This window comes from Xiphophorus couchianus, chromosome 11 (assembly GCF_001444195.1).
Source record: "Xiphophorus couchianus chromosome 11, X_couchianus-1.0, whole genome shotgun sequence".
In the NCBI taxonomy this organism is placed as follows: Eukaryota; Metazoa; Chordata; class Actinopteri; order Cyprinodontiformes; family Poeciliidae; genus Xiphophorus; species Xiphophorus couchianus.
The window spans coordinates 28,448,519-28,464,393 of NC_040238.1; the positions used below are offsets into that span (position 1 = coordinate 28,448,519).

The window sequence follows — 15,875 nt, forward strand, 5'->3', positions numbered from 1 at the left end:
AGGAGGGAGACTATGAGGGTCTTGCGATTGTGAAGAGTCCACATCATGTCAGAAAAAGGTCCAAGGAGGTAAAGTATGCAAGTCCGGCATGACCTGGTGTGAGTGTGGAACATAGACTGAAATCCTTGAGCTGACAGGGCATTGCCCACTGAGAGGTAACAGGAAGAATTAACTCATAGAAAACCTCACATCCACCAGTTTGGGTTGAGTATCAAAGATCCTCATGTCCAGGTGTCTTGTTGACAAAAATAAGTTGAAGCTCAGCCTCCACCCTGCAGAGGTGGACTGGCAACTCAGAGGATAATTATCACAGATCAGCTTCTCTGTCTCTGCTAAAGAAAAAAAATCCCCTCAGTATTACACCTCCACAACAATGTTTTAGAGTGGGAAAGGTGTGTTTGGGGTAATATGAAGTATTAGTTTTCTGAAACATAACAAAATATGGAATAGTTAAAGGGATATAGAACTGTAATTCCTAGTTGTTGTAGCAGAAAAACAGTTTATGCAGCTGGAATGCCTGAAAAGGTTTGTTCTTTGTTGTTCTGCACCTTTGAACTTTACCGAGACTATTAAGAATCAACCAGTGTGCATTGTATGACAATCTTTATGACTGCATTATTGTTAAGAAACATTTTGTCAAAAGAAATTTCTCATCTACTTTTTATAATGATGCATTTCAACATTTCCTTCAGTTCACTGAACTGGCAAACATTTCAGTTTCTCCCATTTTACCGCTTTGGTTCATGTCAGAGTCCTCACAGAGTTGCAGTCAACTGTAGGAGAGTGTTTGCGTAGTAGAGAAAGTCAGCCAGGAAGTTCAGCCAGTATAGACAGGACCCTCCATTAGATCCTAACAATCCATTTCCAACGGTCCTCACAGATTTGAGCCCTACTTCAACCACCATGGCACATTTATTTCTGCTTTGTGTAAATGCTGATCAAAAGATGAGATATGTCAAATATCGCTAATCTTGGTTCTGGACATCTTTACCTATTCTGGGGGACTGCTTTTTCATTATTTAATTATTATATCACTGCTACTTTAGTTAGGTTTGTAAGAAATGGGTAGACTTGTAATACATTCAAGTCTTATTTAAAACAAAGAATGTAAATCAGAAAAAAAGTGTTTTTAATGCTATGTAGGATAGTCCTGGTCAGACTGTCAATTATTGAGATTAGAGGGAGGAACTAATGAACAGAGGTTAAACAGGAGCCAGAATAAATCATTGTTTATCATAAATGTCTTTGTGTATGTGTGTGATTATGTATGTATCTCTATATGACAGAAAGACAGAGAGAGGTTAGATATATGGATGTGTGGAGCACTGATATGAATCCTGTACTGGTCTCCTTCATCATGGGGAGCCAGCCCAAAAGTTTCACTCCTTAGCCATCTGTTCTCAGTTAAAACTGTGTCGCTGTCTCTGTGGCAAATGTTCACACAACAGCTGACACTGAGCAAATACATTTACACATCCAAAAAGATGCATTTGATTTTTATTAAAGTATGAAGAGCCTCCTAATTGTGTCCACATAAGTCCACAGCACAACAATGTGAAATTGTTAAATAAATGTATTCGCTTTGTATTTAGGTGATCCAGCAGCAACTTCTTATCAACCTAATAAAGATTTTTGAGTCACATTTAAATTAGTCAGCAATAAACTGCAAAGAGTAGAAAAAAAAAATCTAATTTATTACATAGCTATCAACTCAAAGACTTGAAATAGTCTCCCATCAAAAGCAGTACTTACTGACATTTATAACTCCACCCTTTATTTCTTTTATTTATGAAGTTCTAGCACCTGAATCCAAACCACTTAGTTGGCTTAGGTATAAAGACATTATGTACTTACATAACAGATTCCTTTCAACATTATCTACTTATAAATTTCCCTTTTCTCTTTTGCATATAAATATCCTTCTTAAATGGTAACAACTTATCCCGGTCTAGGAACAAACTGGGCCTCACACATAGTTAAGTGGTTAATATATATAGTGTCTTGCTGTCATGTCATGGTCGGTGTTGTAACACTCAGTGGTTAAAGATTTAAATGCATAATTTCCCCACACTGCCTGCAACATATCATCTGATGGAACCTCTAGAAAAAGAAGAAATAAATTGACTGCTGTCCTTATGCCGCACCTCTAACACCCATCTTCAGACCCACGCCCAGTGCTCAAATCCTGCACATGGTGTCACCCTCCTCCTCATCTTCTCCCTCGTTCTGCCCCAGTGAAGAAGTTAGAGGCTTGACCTAAAATCTGGGGTGATGAATTACTCCCATACTACTGAATCTAGTAGTCTAAATAGTGTGTCTCTGCTCAGAGTTCAGCTTTGGCTGATCTGCTGTTTCTGCTTCCAGGTTCTTAATCTTATAACTATATAAGGTATTACGATCTCTGTACTTGTATTTGGATTGAGCTGTTCTAGAGATTTTTAAATATGGTGGCTTGCAGGAATATTCAGATCACTTGAAAATGTTTACATTGTCACATTGTAGGACAGGTATAAATATTAGCCTTGTGCTTTTGCATGTACCTTTTCAGTCAAGTTGTTTAAATTGTTGCCAGTGCTTTAAAGCATGGATAACAAATTATTTGATGACTGAGTGATAAATAAAAAATCAATCAACCAATCAATCGACCAGTCGATCAATTGACCAGTTGAAAAACAAACCAACATTGTAATTACAAATGTCAATGTATTTTTTCTGGATTTTTATGTACACCAAGCAACTCATAAATTGTGAAAGAAAAGAAAAACTATATCTAATTAATTTTCAGTTTGTTTCATAAATAAAAATCTGAATAGTGTGCTGTGCCTTTGCATCCAGTCATATCTTCTTTGTTACCTCTAAAGAAGTGCAGTTAAGTGCAACCAATTGACTTCAGAAGTCAACAAATTAGAAAACAAAGTCTACATGTGTGTTTTATCTCATTAGATAATAGTTCAAAAAAACACTTCAAAGATTGACTAGAAGAAATGAGTAAAAAAAACCATCACAAAGATCAATGAAAACAAAAAAAAAGAGAATAAGTTTCAGCTAGGCTTAAGTTTTAGATTGGCGTTCTCAGTTTTCAATGTTTGGAAAGAGTATGGTAAAACTACAAACCTATAAAAAAATGTCTGGTTACCTAAACTGCAAGGGGAGTGTTTATTTGAGAACCAGCTCAGAGGCCAATGGTGTCTCTGGAGGAACATCAGAGATCTAAAGCTCAGCTGGAAGAATCTGTCAATAGTGTAATTTTAGAGATATACTAATCAAATCTAGCCTTCGAAGGCTGAAGAAAGACACTATAAAGAAAGGTAAAATACAGCTCATTTACAGTGTGCCACAAACAATTTCAGTGTCGCAGGTTAGGAAGAGGGTGCTCTTGACTGATGAGATCAAAACTGAACTTTCTGACCTTCATACAAAGAAGGTGGTGGAAAGCTAACACTGCACATCACATGGAGGGGGCAGCAGCATGGTGCAGAGGTTGGTTGGGACAGAAGTTCAATGTCTGGGGTACCACAGAATACGTATGCTCGTAGAATGGCCTAATCAAAGTTCAGACCAAAATTGAGTAAACAATCTGTGGCTAGATTTGAACACTGTTATTCACAGATGCTCTTTGTCTAATCTGACTGAACATATGAGATTGTTCTGAATTGCAAAGCTGGTAGATTGATGCCGAAAACTAGTTAAAGCAACCACTATCCATATGCCTAGTTTATTATTCGGTAACACAAAAAGGCTGACGACTAATTCCAATAATGCACAGGGAGCTGCAGCTCCTTTAGAAGTGCAGGCACGCTCCTTTGTCTCTACAAAGCCTACTTCCACTGAATGGAGCTGGGGGGCACCAAAGTCTGCTCTCTCATCTCAACAGCCTTCCTTTTGCCTCCCTCTCCTCTGTTCCCCCCTTTTGTGTGTGTGGCTACCCGAATAAATTAGCGGTCGGTAAACGAGGGGAGGATGTGGCGGAGGAGGGGACGAAGAGGAGTATAGGGGGCTGGGCCTTGTGGCGGAGGAGTCGGCTTTCAGCTAGAGAGGTGCACAGCTCCATGAAGCGGCTGTGAGGGACTGGATGCTGAGAGAAGGCGAGAAGGGTGAAATAAAAACATTTAAGACAGGCGGTAAGATCCCGGCTTGAGCTGCGCAGGAGGATCTCTGTCGCTCTCCTTTTTTTAAATCTTTTGCTGCAGAGCGAGAAGAGGCAGATCAGCTTCCCAACTGATCCAAACGCGCTCACCTGATAGAGAAAGAAGCTTCACTGTGGAGTAGCCTAACCTGCTGTTCTGTTTGGCCGGATTAGACAGTCTGTGGAATTGGCACTCTTGCCGTCTTTGTGTGGATGTTCTCAAAACAACCCCTAAAAGCTCTCTCCATTCAAGATTTTGTCCGGGCAGATTGGCTCTCGTCTAGGGGGGGGGGGGTTGGACATTGAAAACCCGTTTGCATACTAATCAGGTTATAACCAGAGCGCACATCCACAGCCGGATTGAGTCCCATGAATGTAAGTGACTCCTATTTTTTCATCTTCACTCTGTATTTGCTGGGGGGTTTTTCTGTTGGGACCTAGAATTGAAATAAACTCTTGATAGGTGGGTGGGGGCGTCAGATATCTCCTTATAGGGGTGCATCCTGCATCTTCACCTTGTATGCAGAGCTGGCAGCTGTTCAGGCTGCTGTGCAAAGCCTCAATGTGGTAGAAGGGCTATAAAAGCAACTCAAGATCAGTGGATCATAGTGAAACATTTAATATTGACCTCGGGCAGCAAACAAAATGAAGAACATGATTCATGTTTTATTGAGACCTCAATGGAAAATAAAACAGTCCTACCATGCCAAAGAAGGTTATTGGACCATATGAAAATATTTGCTACCACTATGTTGATTGCTTTTTCTCCAACATTGGCAGCATTCAGTGACCACACATTACAAAGTTGCTCAAAGTGTGTCAAAACTTGACTGAATACTGGATGCACCGATCATTCAGCCATAAATCAGAATCGACCAATTCTCACTTGAATGTTTCAGATCAGTGAACCACTGGTTCAATAAAGAAAAATCTGCACTTTTTTCATCTCTACATATTGAATGCATTAAAACTAAGAAATTCCACAGTTTTAAGTCTCAAAACACATATGGTGCACTTTTTGTCACTAATCATATGTTTGTGTTTTTGAAAATGTGTGATCAGCAGCTCAGACTGAAAGGAAAACTGCTAATGTACGAATGTTGGCTACAGAAAAGGCTGATTGATGCACATCTCCTGGAGATACACAAATCACAAGAGGAAATAACTAAAACCAAAAGACTCACTGATGAGCTACATCTTTATAGACTGTAAAAGTAAGACATTGAGAGAGCTTTGACTTTGTTAGGCTTTCTGAAAAACTGATTCTGACTCAACTTAACATTTTTCCTTTGTCATAAAAGTGTATTTATAGCAGCCCAGTGATGTCTGTATGCCCAAAACCTAAAAATGGAGAATGCAGGGTTACATTTGAGTGCCTGACCACAACAGTTAGGCATATCTGATGTCAGCTTCACTTAATTCCACAGCTTCTGCTTTTCTGCTGCACTGAAGGATACAGACGTTTTTCGCATTGTTACTCTATACTTTTTCAACAGCTCCTGCACGCTCCAGCTCAGCAGTCCGCTGGCCTCGATGTCAGCCTCTGGTCTGCATAAAAACCACAGAGAGTTTAGTTTTTTTGTTTTTTTTTTCTTGTGGAGCGATGGGGTGTGCAAGAAGGACGGTTTCTAACATGAACCATATGTATATCTAGTTGGTACAGCAGTGACTGTATAGGGCCTCTGTACAAACAACTTATGGTTCCTCTTATCAGCAGCTTAGAGGAGCTGACTTTTCTTTGTATGAACATGATTTGAACAGCCAAGTATGTTTTTTCAACTATTTCACCGTGGACTCATTTTGGAGTTTAATTATCAGTAATATTTTCAGCCAAGATTGCATTCTAGAGTGATTTTGATGGGTTGGTTTTGAAGTCTGGTAACTCAGCTGTTCGCCTGGGCCCCTTTTTAAAAGGTGGTTTTACTCATCTACATTAAACATATCTCAGAAGGATTTTGAAAATAAATGTCTTTAATGGTGTCTGTATCAGCTTGTCAAGGCAGAGAGGTCAGTTCCTTCGGTTTTGAGTCAAGTCCTTTTAGAGTTTATCAACAGAATAAACAGTCTGCTGTTTGTCTTGCACTTTCTGTGGTTCTGCATTGCTGAACGAGTGAGTAAAGAGTCAGATGGGGTCACAGGCTTGATTTTCAGCAGGGCCAAGCTGGATACTCACACACTTCTGTGACAGAAACATCTGCTGAATGACTTAATATTACAGCTTTGAGCTGCATCACATCTATAATAGCTGCAACTTGGCATCAGTCTTGATTTGTTTTTTGCATTGTATTTGATGAACAACATGAATATGATTTTTTGTCTGAATCTTGCTGATGAATACAGGTAAAGTTTGTTTGATGAAGATGAAAGGGAATGCAGATTGATCACATAGATTTCTGTAGTTTTCAGTTTTATTGTTTGTGCTTTTTGTCACGTTGGCTGATGTTTTCTTGCCTTTCTCAATCTGCCTTGGGAGTTTACTTGGAATCGGAATACACATTGCAGATTGCACATTTGCCACCCACTTTGACACTGAAATTCCACTAGTGTTGTATACAGTGTAGGCCACCACATAACCCACATAAAATGTACAAATATGTATTTGCCTGAAGTGTTTTTATCATTCTATATCTTGACAAAGACAAAACAACTTCTTACAATACACAACTCACAGGAAGCTATGTGTAAAATGAAATGCATACAAAACAGTCATGTATTAAAGCTCTTGTGTAAACTCCAGACATGCATCGATTAGAGTTTAGTGACCTTTATTTGTACCCTTGTTTTTACAAAACTTTGCAGATAGACATTTCTTATTTTAGGAGTAATATGATATTGGAACAACAATGAAAATATATTATATTACCTACTTGCTGTGAATGGTCAAACAGGCTTGACATCTTAAGCAGTCCTCAGCTTTGTCTGACTGTTAGAAATTTATCCTAATTTTGAAAGCAATTGGGCTGGATGATAATGAAAAAAAACATATAAGCAGGATTGCATTGGTCAATGCACTTGAGAAACGGTAACATGCCCTGAAACATTATATTAACTGTTATGTACTGAAAGTCTTGCTCTCTCTCGCTCTGTTATAGCCTGGAGTAACTACAGACATATCACAATTTGTCATAACAAGCAGTTTTCTTTTGTACACCTTCGAGGTTCCTCTGGACATAAATTTAAAATGGTTACTAATATTGGAATTGGTAACTTTGAGTCTTTTCCTCTGTGTAACAACTTTCATAGTGAAAAGTGTTGTCATTTGTGCTACCTGTCATTGTGTTGCATTCACTGACTGGCAAAAGATCTGGCTTTAGAGTTTCTCTCACCAGCTGATTTCTCTGTGCATATCTGGTAAAATCTGCCTTATCTCTCCATGACATTGTTGCCAACAAGAGTAACAAAGGAAGACAGGAGGGAAAACAGAAAGCATTTTCATAACAGAATCCCACAGTTTGGACCATTAGTTCAGTTGCACTTCATAGTAGTTCTTTTGTGGCTTTAGGTTTACTCTACCAATACAATACAAAAATACAAATATCGGAAAGTGACTCAGAGACTTCCCTCCTTCTTTCTCAATCACACATACGCCTGCACAGTAACCACAACCCTAACATTACCTCACCATTATATTCTTAACTGTGAACCCTTCTGAACACATATCATTGAATTCCTTCAAATGCAGCTACATAACAGTTAAAATAAAGCAAAAATAAATATTAGCGTCTTATCTAGTAGATTATGCTGTATATTACAAAAGGGTTAGCTTTACACTGGTAAACATCTAGCAGATGACAGCTAACAGAAAGCAAACATGAGGATAAACAGCGAAAAAAAAAGAGATTGTCTCTCCTCCTCCTTTGCTCCCCAAGTAGCCAATGGAAATATTTACCCTTCATCTTTCACCGACTGGTTGATGCTGAAGCCCGAGGACTGTGTTGGTTTTTTTATTTTTTTTTTATTTACCTCTCACCCACCACTTTAGACATAACACAAGGCATAAACTCTATATACTGTGGGGGATTTTGATGCCATTCTAATTTATCATGCAAAATGTGTACCCTGAACCAGTGCTTAGCGGATTTAGAGCATTGTGTGAGGAGAAACGAGCCCTGAGATGTTTAGTTTTCTGGAAAATCACTTTGTGTTTGAATCATCTGGCCACACTAAAGCCAGACAGTTATTAATAGCTTTACTAGAAGAGTTTTGAAAGGAGATCCCAGCTGATAAGGAATCTTTTTTTTCTTCAGATTTCACTTTATAACTTTTATCTCTGGGGATTTGTTGTTTTTGTAATAATCAAATGAAAGTAAATCATTGATTTAACACTTGTGATTACGTTTGCAACACCTGAGAATAATATTTGAGTTACTAAAATGTTCTACGTTGTCTATAGACTCTTTCATATGGTGTTGAGACTTATTTTTCCATGACTCTGGAGAAGATATTACAGTATGCCTTGGCCAGCCAGGCAAAGGAAATTACTGGACTCTCCTGTTGGATGCAGAGTGGAGCTGGAGCCCTGAGACAGTACAGTCCAATTTCTGTTTGTTCTGAGGCCCATTTCGGATCTACCTGCTGTTCATTACTCAGCGTCTTTGTCCTGGCTGAAGAGATCCTTTAAACTGAACAATGTGCTGAGTTGAAATATGGCACACAATGGACCAATCATAGACATCTGGTCAGGTGGAATCTGTAGATGTCTTGAGCTGTTCATTCTAAAAAACAAGATTTTTAGCCTATATTAAACTTCACTTTTGTCACAGTTAAGTTTGTGGATGTCAGTTGCATGCTTAGTGTTATTCTACTCATGCAGAGGAAGAGAGACTGTTGTGAATCTGTATATTTTAACGGAAGTGGAATTTTTTTTTTTTATATATATTTTGATAATGTTGTAATAGTAGACAAAATCAAGCTTTGAGGAAAATGTGCTTTGAAGAGGCAGATGACTTATTGGAAATATGAGAAAACCACAGAACAGTTTGTTTTTAGTAAGCTATGCATGACCGTATATAAACATAGTGGGTGACTGTGGCCCAGTGGGTTGAGTAGTTGTCTTGGAATTGGAATGTTGTGTTTGATTCCAGCTTCCTCTTGTGACATATCAATGCGTCGCTGGTCACTTTACCCTGACTTACCTACTGATTTGTGTATTGGCATATGCGTGAGTGTTTGTGAGTGCGGCTGGGTAAAAGTGAATGTAGTAGAAAGCACTTTGAGTGGTCTAGACTAGAAAAACAGGCTAGATGCAAAAACAAATTCAGTCAATTTATCATAAGCACATAACTATTGCAAAATATTGCAAATGTTTCTAAAAATAGGTTAAAGATGCCCACTTACAAAGCCAAACCATGGAGTTAGAGTTATATCAGGATAGTCACTTCAACTATAGACTTTTCCTCTGCTGCCAATCTTTAAAACAGAATAATTTTGTATTTTTTTACATGTACTTGTTACACTTATTTCTGGGTGCCTCAACATAAGTTAAAAAGTTAAAGGTGTGCTCTTCACGTATACCAGTTGCTTGAGAATACTGTATCAGGCTAACAATGCTGAAGATGGCATTTGCTTAATGTCTTCCAATTGGAGCCAAACTAAAGGACTAGTTCACTGTTCTCAAAGCAGTAGAGATGATGCATGTGATCATCTCTACTTAAAAATCTAAAGTTGTTGGGCAGGGGTTAGCGCGACCCATATTTGGAGGCCTTGAGTCCTCAACTCGGCCGTCCCGGGTTCGACTCCCAGACCCGACCATATTTGCCACATGTCTTCCCCCCTCTCCTTCCCAGTTTTCTGTCAGCCTACTATCATATAGGGACACTAGAGCCCACAAAAGACCCCTGGAGGGGTAAAAAAAAAAAAAAAATCTAAAGTTGTTTAATTGATAAAGCCTGAACTAGATACATTTATGCAAACCCGATGTTTACTAAAATATTATGTCGATGTTCTTTTTGCCATTGGTGTCTCTTTACATTAAGACAGTCCAAAAAATCTTGGACTGAATTTGTCAAAATTGATTCTTTAAAACACTGGCAGTGGGCCATGAAACCTTTACTCCACTTATATAGAAATATAATTTAAAAATTGATAAGGAGTCAACCTTTCTTTTTTAATGTTTTTGGATATTAATACAACTTCAGGAGAGTGGTGTAAGTTAACTTATCTTTCATATGGTAAGGATTTTATCGCTGTGACTTAATCGTCTATTTATTGATTATCCTATCAGGAATCTCAGTTCTGTGTCTGTTCACTTTAATTACCATAAGAGATTTCTGCTTAGATCTTTTTATTAAATCTTTCCGACTGAGTCCAAGATGAATGCAGTCATGTGGCCATTTAATTTCACACTTTTATGAATGAAGCTATGTGCTAATGTCACAACTGTCATGAAAATATAGATATGAAGGTGGCTATGTTTGAACAAAGATGAATGAAATGCAGTTGCTGCTTTCCATCTGGTTGCTAGATATACTAAAAAGTGACTCAGCTCAGAGAGAAGAGGAGAGAGCTTCCCTGTGAAGCACCTCATGCGTTTTTAATGAAGTTAGTGAGATGATCTGAGCTTCTGATGACTTCAGACACTTGCACAGTGCTGAGAGCTGTGTTGTTCAGGTAAAGCAGATTTTTATATATGCTAAGGGACTTGGATACTGGTTGTGTGTGGCGTGCAAAAAACAAAACAAGGAAAGTTGCAAAAGTTTTTGTTTATTGATAATATTTCGCATCAGGCAAAAGATGATTCTTTCTTTTAAAGTGTCAACCCTATTTGTGTGTCTTTTCATCATGTTTTTATTTTGTCATTATTAACTGATGTGTTAAACAAAAGCAGACAGGCTCAAACCCCAGACTTACCACAAGAAGTGAAATAAAGTAATATGATACAAAGGCATTTTCTTGGAGAACAGCTGCCGGCGCGCCACTAACTAAGGAGTTGATGGAGAATTTAATATCTAGTAAGCCAAGTAACTCTCTCAGTTTTTGACCCAGAGTTAAGTAATTGCAGTTCTTGATATATTTCCCAGAACTGTCACCCGCGAAGCAGAAGAAGAAGCAGAAATTAAGCTTTTAGGATTTTTCTTATGACGATACTCACCTCCTTTCACCCCCAACAATTAGCCAGCTGGCAAACTTCTCAACAAATTATCTTATCTCTTTGATTATTATTTATGCATTTTCAGAAACAATAACATGGTTTGATCCGAATATGGCTGGCTTGCTGCTTGGCTATGTCACTGATTATTTCATGAGATGGAATGCAGAAACAGATTAGGAAAGGTTTGTTCTGCCACGTGTGGTGGAGCTATGACATTGGATCTACTGTTTCCCTCTTCCTGACATTGTTGTGGCTATCATCTGTGTGTTTTGTCTTTGACCTTTTCCTCTTTTAGCTTGATAATTAATGATTCATATGGTGTACCATGTTTACGTGTTGTAATTTTCTCATTGTATGTGGAGGAAGAAAGTTTATGGCTACAGCCGTGTGTGGAAGAATTCATCTCTGACAAAATTTCTGATCTGTGAAGAAAACAGACATTTTAAAGCCAAGAACAATAATTAGGTGAAGGTTTGGGTGATGTATATAAGTATTTGTGGGCTTTAGTGGTACAGACTCTTAAACAAACAGTAATTACAGCAAATACCACAGTACTAATATAACCATACAGCTTAATTTTCAGCTGAAACAAGTTGACTCATGAGGTAGTTGATTGTACATTTTAATATCTTCCACATTGCTTAATTGCTTCCAGTCAAGGTTTTTCCTTCCCCCTGATACAATACAGAGTTGATGCTTTCCTCCATAGGATACAATTCAAAACGATTTGCTTGACACCCTGTAAAGACATATATATGAGCTTCAGCATTGGTTCAGTAATATTTGACATCGACATTGACATGGTTCCACTCAACAGCTTTGCCCTTGTGGAATATTAAGCGAGCTTGGATGGGGAGGGGTGGTGAGTGACGGTCAAAAGCAGCTGCTGGTTCACCTTGACGGCATCCATTATTTTCAGCAGGTTACTTTCTGCATTTTCTAAGTTATTGTTATCACACACTGGATGGTTTTGTGGATAAAAAACACAAGTATCACATATACTCAAGCAGCCCTCACTCTGGAGCACTGCAGTACTTTGACTTGGTCTTAAAGGTTAAGAGGAAGGTGAAGAACCCCCAGCTGTGTTTTCACTTTCTCTGCGGCTTCATGGATGGTTCACAATTGTGTTATTTATGTCTGTGTGCGAGAGACAGCATTTGTGTGCCCTCTGGAGGACCAAGTTTAACAACTTTTTTGAATCTGTGGCTGCTACTGTGGAAAAAAAGCAAGAGGTTAAAATGAATCCCTGTTTAGTGTCAGATAAATTCTGACACATAAATTCCTAAATGCTTGTTTGGAATTTGTAAAAAGTAAGGCTTCAAAAAATACAGTTTCTCTGTCATATAAACTTTCTCTATAAATGCACTCCAAGGTATGATTTATATTATAACTATTTCTTTTATTGTTATTGTTACTTTTAAATAAATTAGATCATTTAGTTGTATGGGTATCACAATACCTCCATCTCACTAGACTAGGAGATTAAACATGGATGGATTGCCTGTACACTGAATAAAAAAAACATACAGTTTACCAAAACTTTTCTGTCTTACTGTTCCTGTGGTTCACAGTGGTTACAATGACTTGACAGAAAGATGTGGAGTGATTTTTCCGCAGCGCTCCATGCTGGGCGGTCCCAGTCTTGTTAAGCAGCACTACTGGTCACTCCTACTCCTTCTTATTTGTGAGATAGGAAGTGAGGAAGTCAGCTGTTTGGAAAGTCATGGGATGGAAAGCAAAGGAAAGCCACCTGTTGATATTGCATGTTTTTTTTTTTAAGTTTTAGTTTGTGCTTAAAAGGTAGAGATGCATATTTAGTAAGCAGTAGAAGGCATGTTTGCTACATGATAGTCCAGTCAATTAACTGACAAATAATAGCTTAATATACTCTCAGGGGTATTCTATAAAGAGCAGAATAAAAGGGAATCATATAATTCAACTAAGCACCTTTGCAATTCCTTTTACAGTATTCTAGATTCTCCATTAGTCTTCTACCACTGTGTAAATTGAGAAAAAAGAAGCTAAACCCTTTAAACAGACTGGCTGTTTCAGATGACTCAACTTTGAATTTATTTCAAACAAATGGCTCATCAGCAGGCCTCCGTACTCCTTTGCAATACCAATTAGGAGTCATTCAGTCATTTAATTCAGGTATTCTGGTGGAGGGATGCATATAAAAGAAAAAAGTCACCACTGTCCATAAACTGTTTCGCTTGTCCAACCAGCTGTGTTTTTTCTACCGTACATTCTGTTTTTTAGCTGTTTTTACCCCTGAGCCTTTACTTGCTCATTTTACTATGCATTGAAGGAGCATGCAAGCCCATCATCTGGAACAGATGTTTTGTATTTTGTAAAGAAATATTTCCATGTTTTTAAACTGAGAACGTATTGTTCTATCCGAATACTTTTATATATTGGATACCTTTTGAAATAAGCAGGAATACAAGATGCAGCAAGACAGTTCTGCATGTGTTTTCCTGAAGTGTACTGCAGTGTAGCCTTTACATTTGTTAACAGTGCAGTAGTTTTATATTTATCTATTTCTCATGTTTTTACTTTTTTTTTCTTCTGGCCTGGCTGGCTGGTAAAATCTGGGACATTTTGTCTCATGGGACTTGGTTTGTCACTGTGTGTTTGGATTCCTCTTTGGAAATCTCCGTGAGAATAAATAATGGTCATTGTCACAGGTTGCGGTGACATCTTACTGCTAAAGAGATTCATACATCACCAGTCACCAAAGCCTTTGAAATGGCAACTGCCTTTGGTAGACTTCTATTTGTCAGTGATTTTGTTCATTTGTTTTTAAATTTGTTTAGTCAGGGTATAAGTTGTTGCTTCTTGAGATCTTTTAGCCTACCTGATATTGACAGACAGGCTCTATTTTAATAATGTATTTACTTTAAAAGTCAGGTCAGATCTAGCTGTGGCTAATGAAATAAAACAAAAAAAATGGTGACAATTACACTTATTTATTGACTTTACATGGGAGGCAATTATATTTTCACATACGGTCAGGTGGCTGTGGATAGCTCTTTCCCCTGATCAAATCTTCATTTAGAAACTGAGATCGTCTTAGACTGATAATAAAATGTTATTTTGTTAACCGAAACATATACAGTACAGACCAAAAGTTTGGACACACCTTTTAATTCAATGAGTTTCCTTTATTTTCATGACTATTGACATTGTACGTAGATTCACACTGAAGGCATCAAAACTATGAATAACACATGTGGAAATATGCACTAAACAAAAAAGTGTAAAACAACTGAAAATAGCCCTTATATTCTAGTTTCTTCAAAGTAGCAACCTTTTGCTTTGATTACTGCTTTGCACACACTCTGCATTTTCTTGATGAGCTTCAAGAGGTAGTCACCTGAAATGGTTTTCACTTCATAGGTGTGCCCTGTCAGGTTAATAAGTGGGATTTCTTGCCTTATAAATAGTCATGAAAATGAAGAAAACCCATTGAATTAGTAGGTGTGTCCAAACTTTTGGTCTGTACTGTACATGTGTCCAAAAACTAAAAAACAGAACAAATATTTGAGAAATCAAATACTTTGTCACAATAATGTACCACGTACTATGGCAAGCATCTTATAGGATTTACAGAAAATACATTTGCTTTGGACAATCTGTCAACTTTCACATCTCCCTCAGAGTAAATGGGTAAATAAATTAATGATCACTCTGAACTACATGAACCACTTGAGCTACGAGGTGGAACTACCCAGAAAGCAGTAATTAATTTAAACAGTCCTTCTTAGACTCCTCCTGCCTCCTTGACCCAGATACTTTGTGTTCCCAGCTGAGGTACTTCCCCTGCCTATAGTATGCGAGTTGTATGACATGTCTCTGAACTCACTCCTGCATTAATATTTATTCTGTTTTGTACTCCACATGCATGTATATTTCAGCCGGTGTCTAGCTGCCCAGACGGTGGTGTGCAGCTACAGAGATTGAGGGTGATTCTGTTTTAATTAAGCCAATTGTGCAAACAAATTGAAACTGATACGCAGCTTTAGTGTAGAAATGTAATTAGAGGAAATGTGTGTGTATGTACGTAGAGCGAAATATGCTCACATACACTCACACACGCATGCATACGCATGTACAGAGCGACAGCTGAAGTTGGAAATGGGATGTCTATATCCAGATATCCAGGAAAAGGCAACTAAGGAGGTGATGGGGTCACGGTTGTCGACCCCTTAAGTACACACACAACCCAAACAGCATGAAAACTGAGATGCAAAGCACTCCACCATGTACCACCACCCCCTTTCCCCACAGAATGCTTCCTCCATCCATTTTATTGCAAAGCTTTCTTTTAAGCACCCTGCACCAGGTTTCATCACAGCATCACAAATCCTCAGTCATTCAGTCACACACTTGTCAAGAAACAGATTTTTGTTACACTTTTTAAGTGACACTAAAACCGGAACCTCAGATCTCTTTACATTGTACTTTGGCTGCATTGGAAAAATTTTATGTCTTAACATCTACAGAACTTAGCAGGAACATTCATACTCTTTAGACTTCTTATACATTTCTCACATTAAAGCCACACACACATTTATGTATTTTATCGGGACAACTGACACAAAGTAGCACATAATTACAGAGCCAAAAGAAAAGTACACTTGGTTTTCAAATTGCTTA

General features: G+C 38.1%; 1 protein-coding gene across 1 annotated transcript in view; it reads left to right on the top strand.

Moving 5' to 3' along the window:
- The first annotated feature begins 3,998 nt into the window (after nucleotides 1–3,998).
- dchs1b (dachsous cadherin-related 1b) overlaps nucleotides 3,999–15,875 on the top strand; it is a 90,045-nt gene continuing 78,168 nt past the window's right edge. Inside the window, exon 1 of the mRNA XM_028031208.1 lies at nucleotides 3,999–4,501. The gene's annotated coding sequence lies outside the window, so the exon portion shown is untranslated. The remainder of the gene's footprint in view (nucleotides 4,502–15,875) is intronic.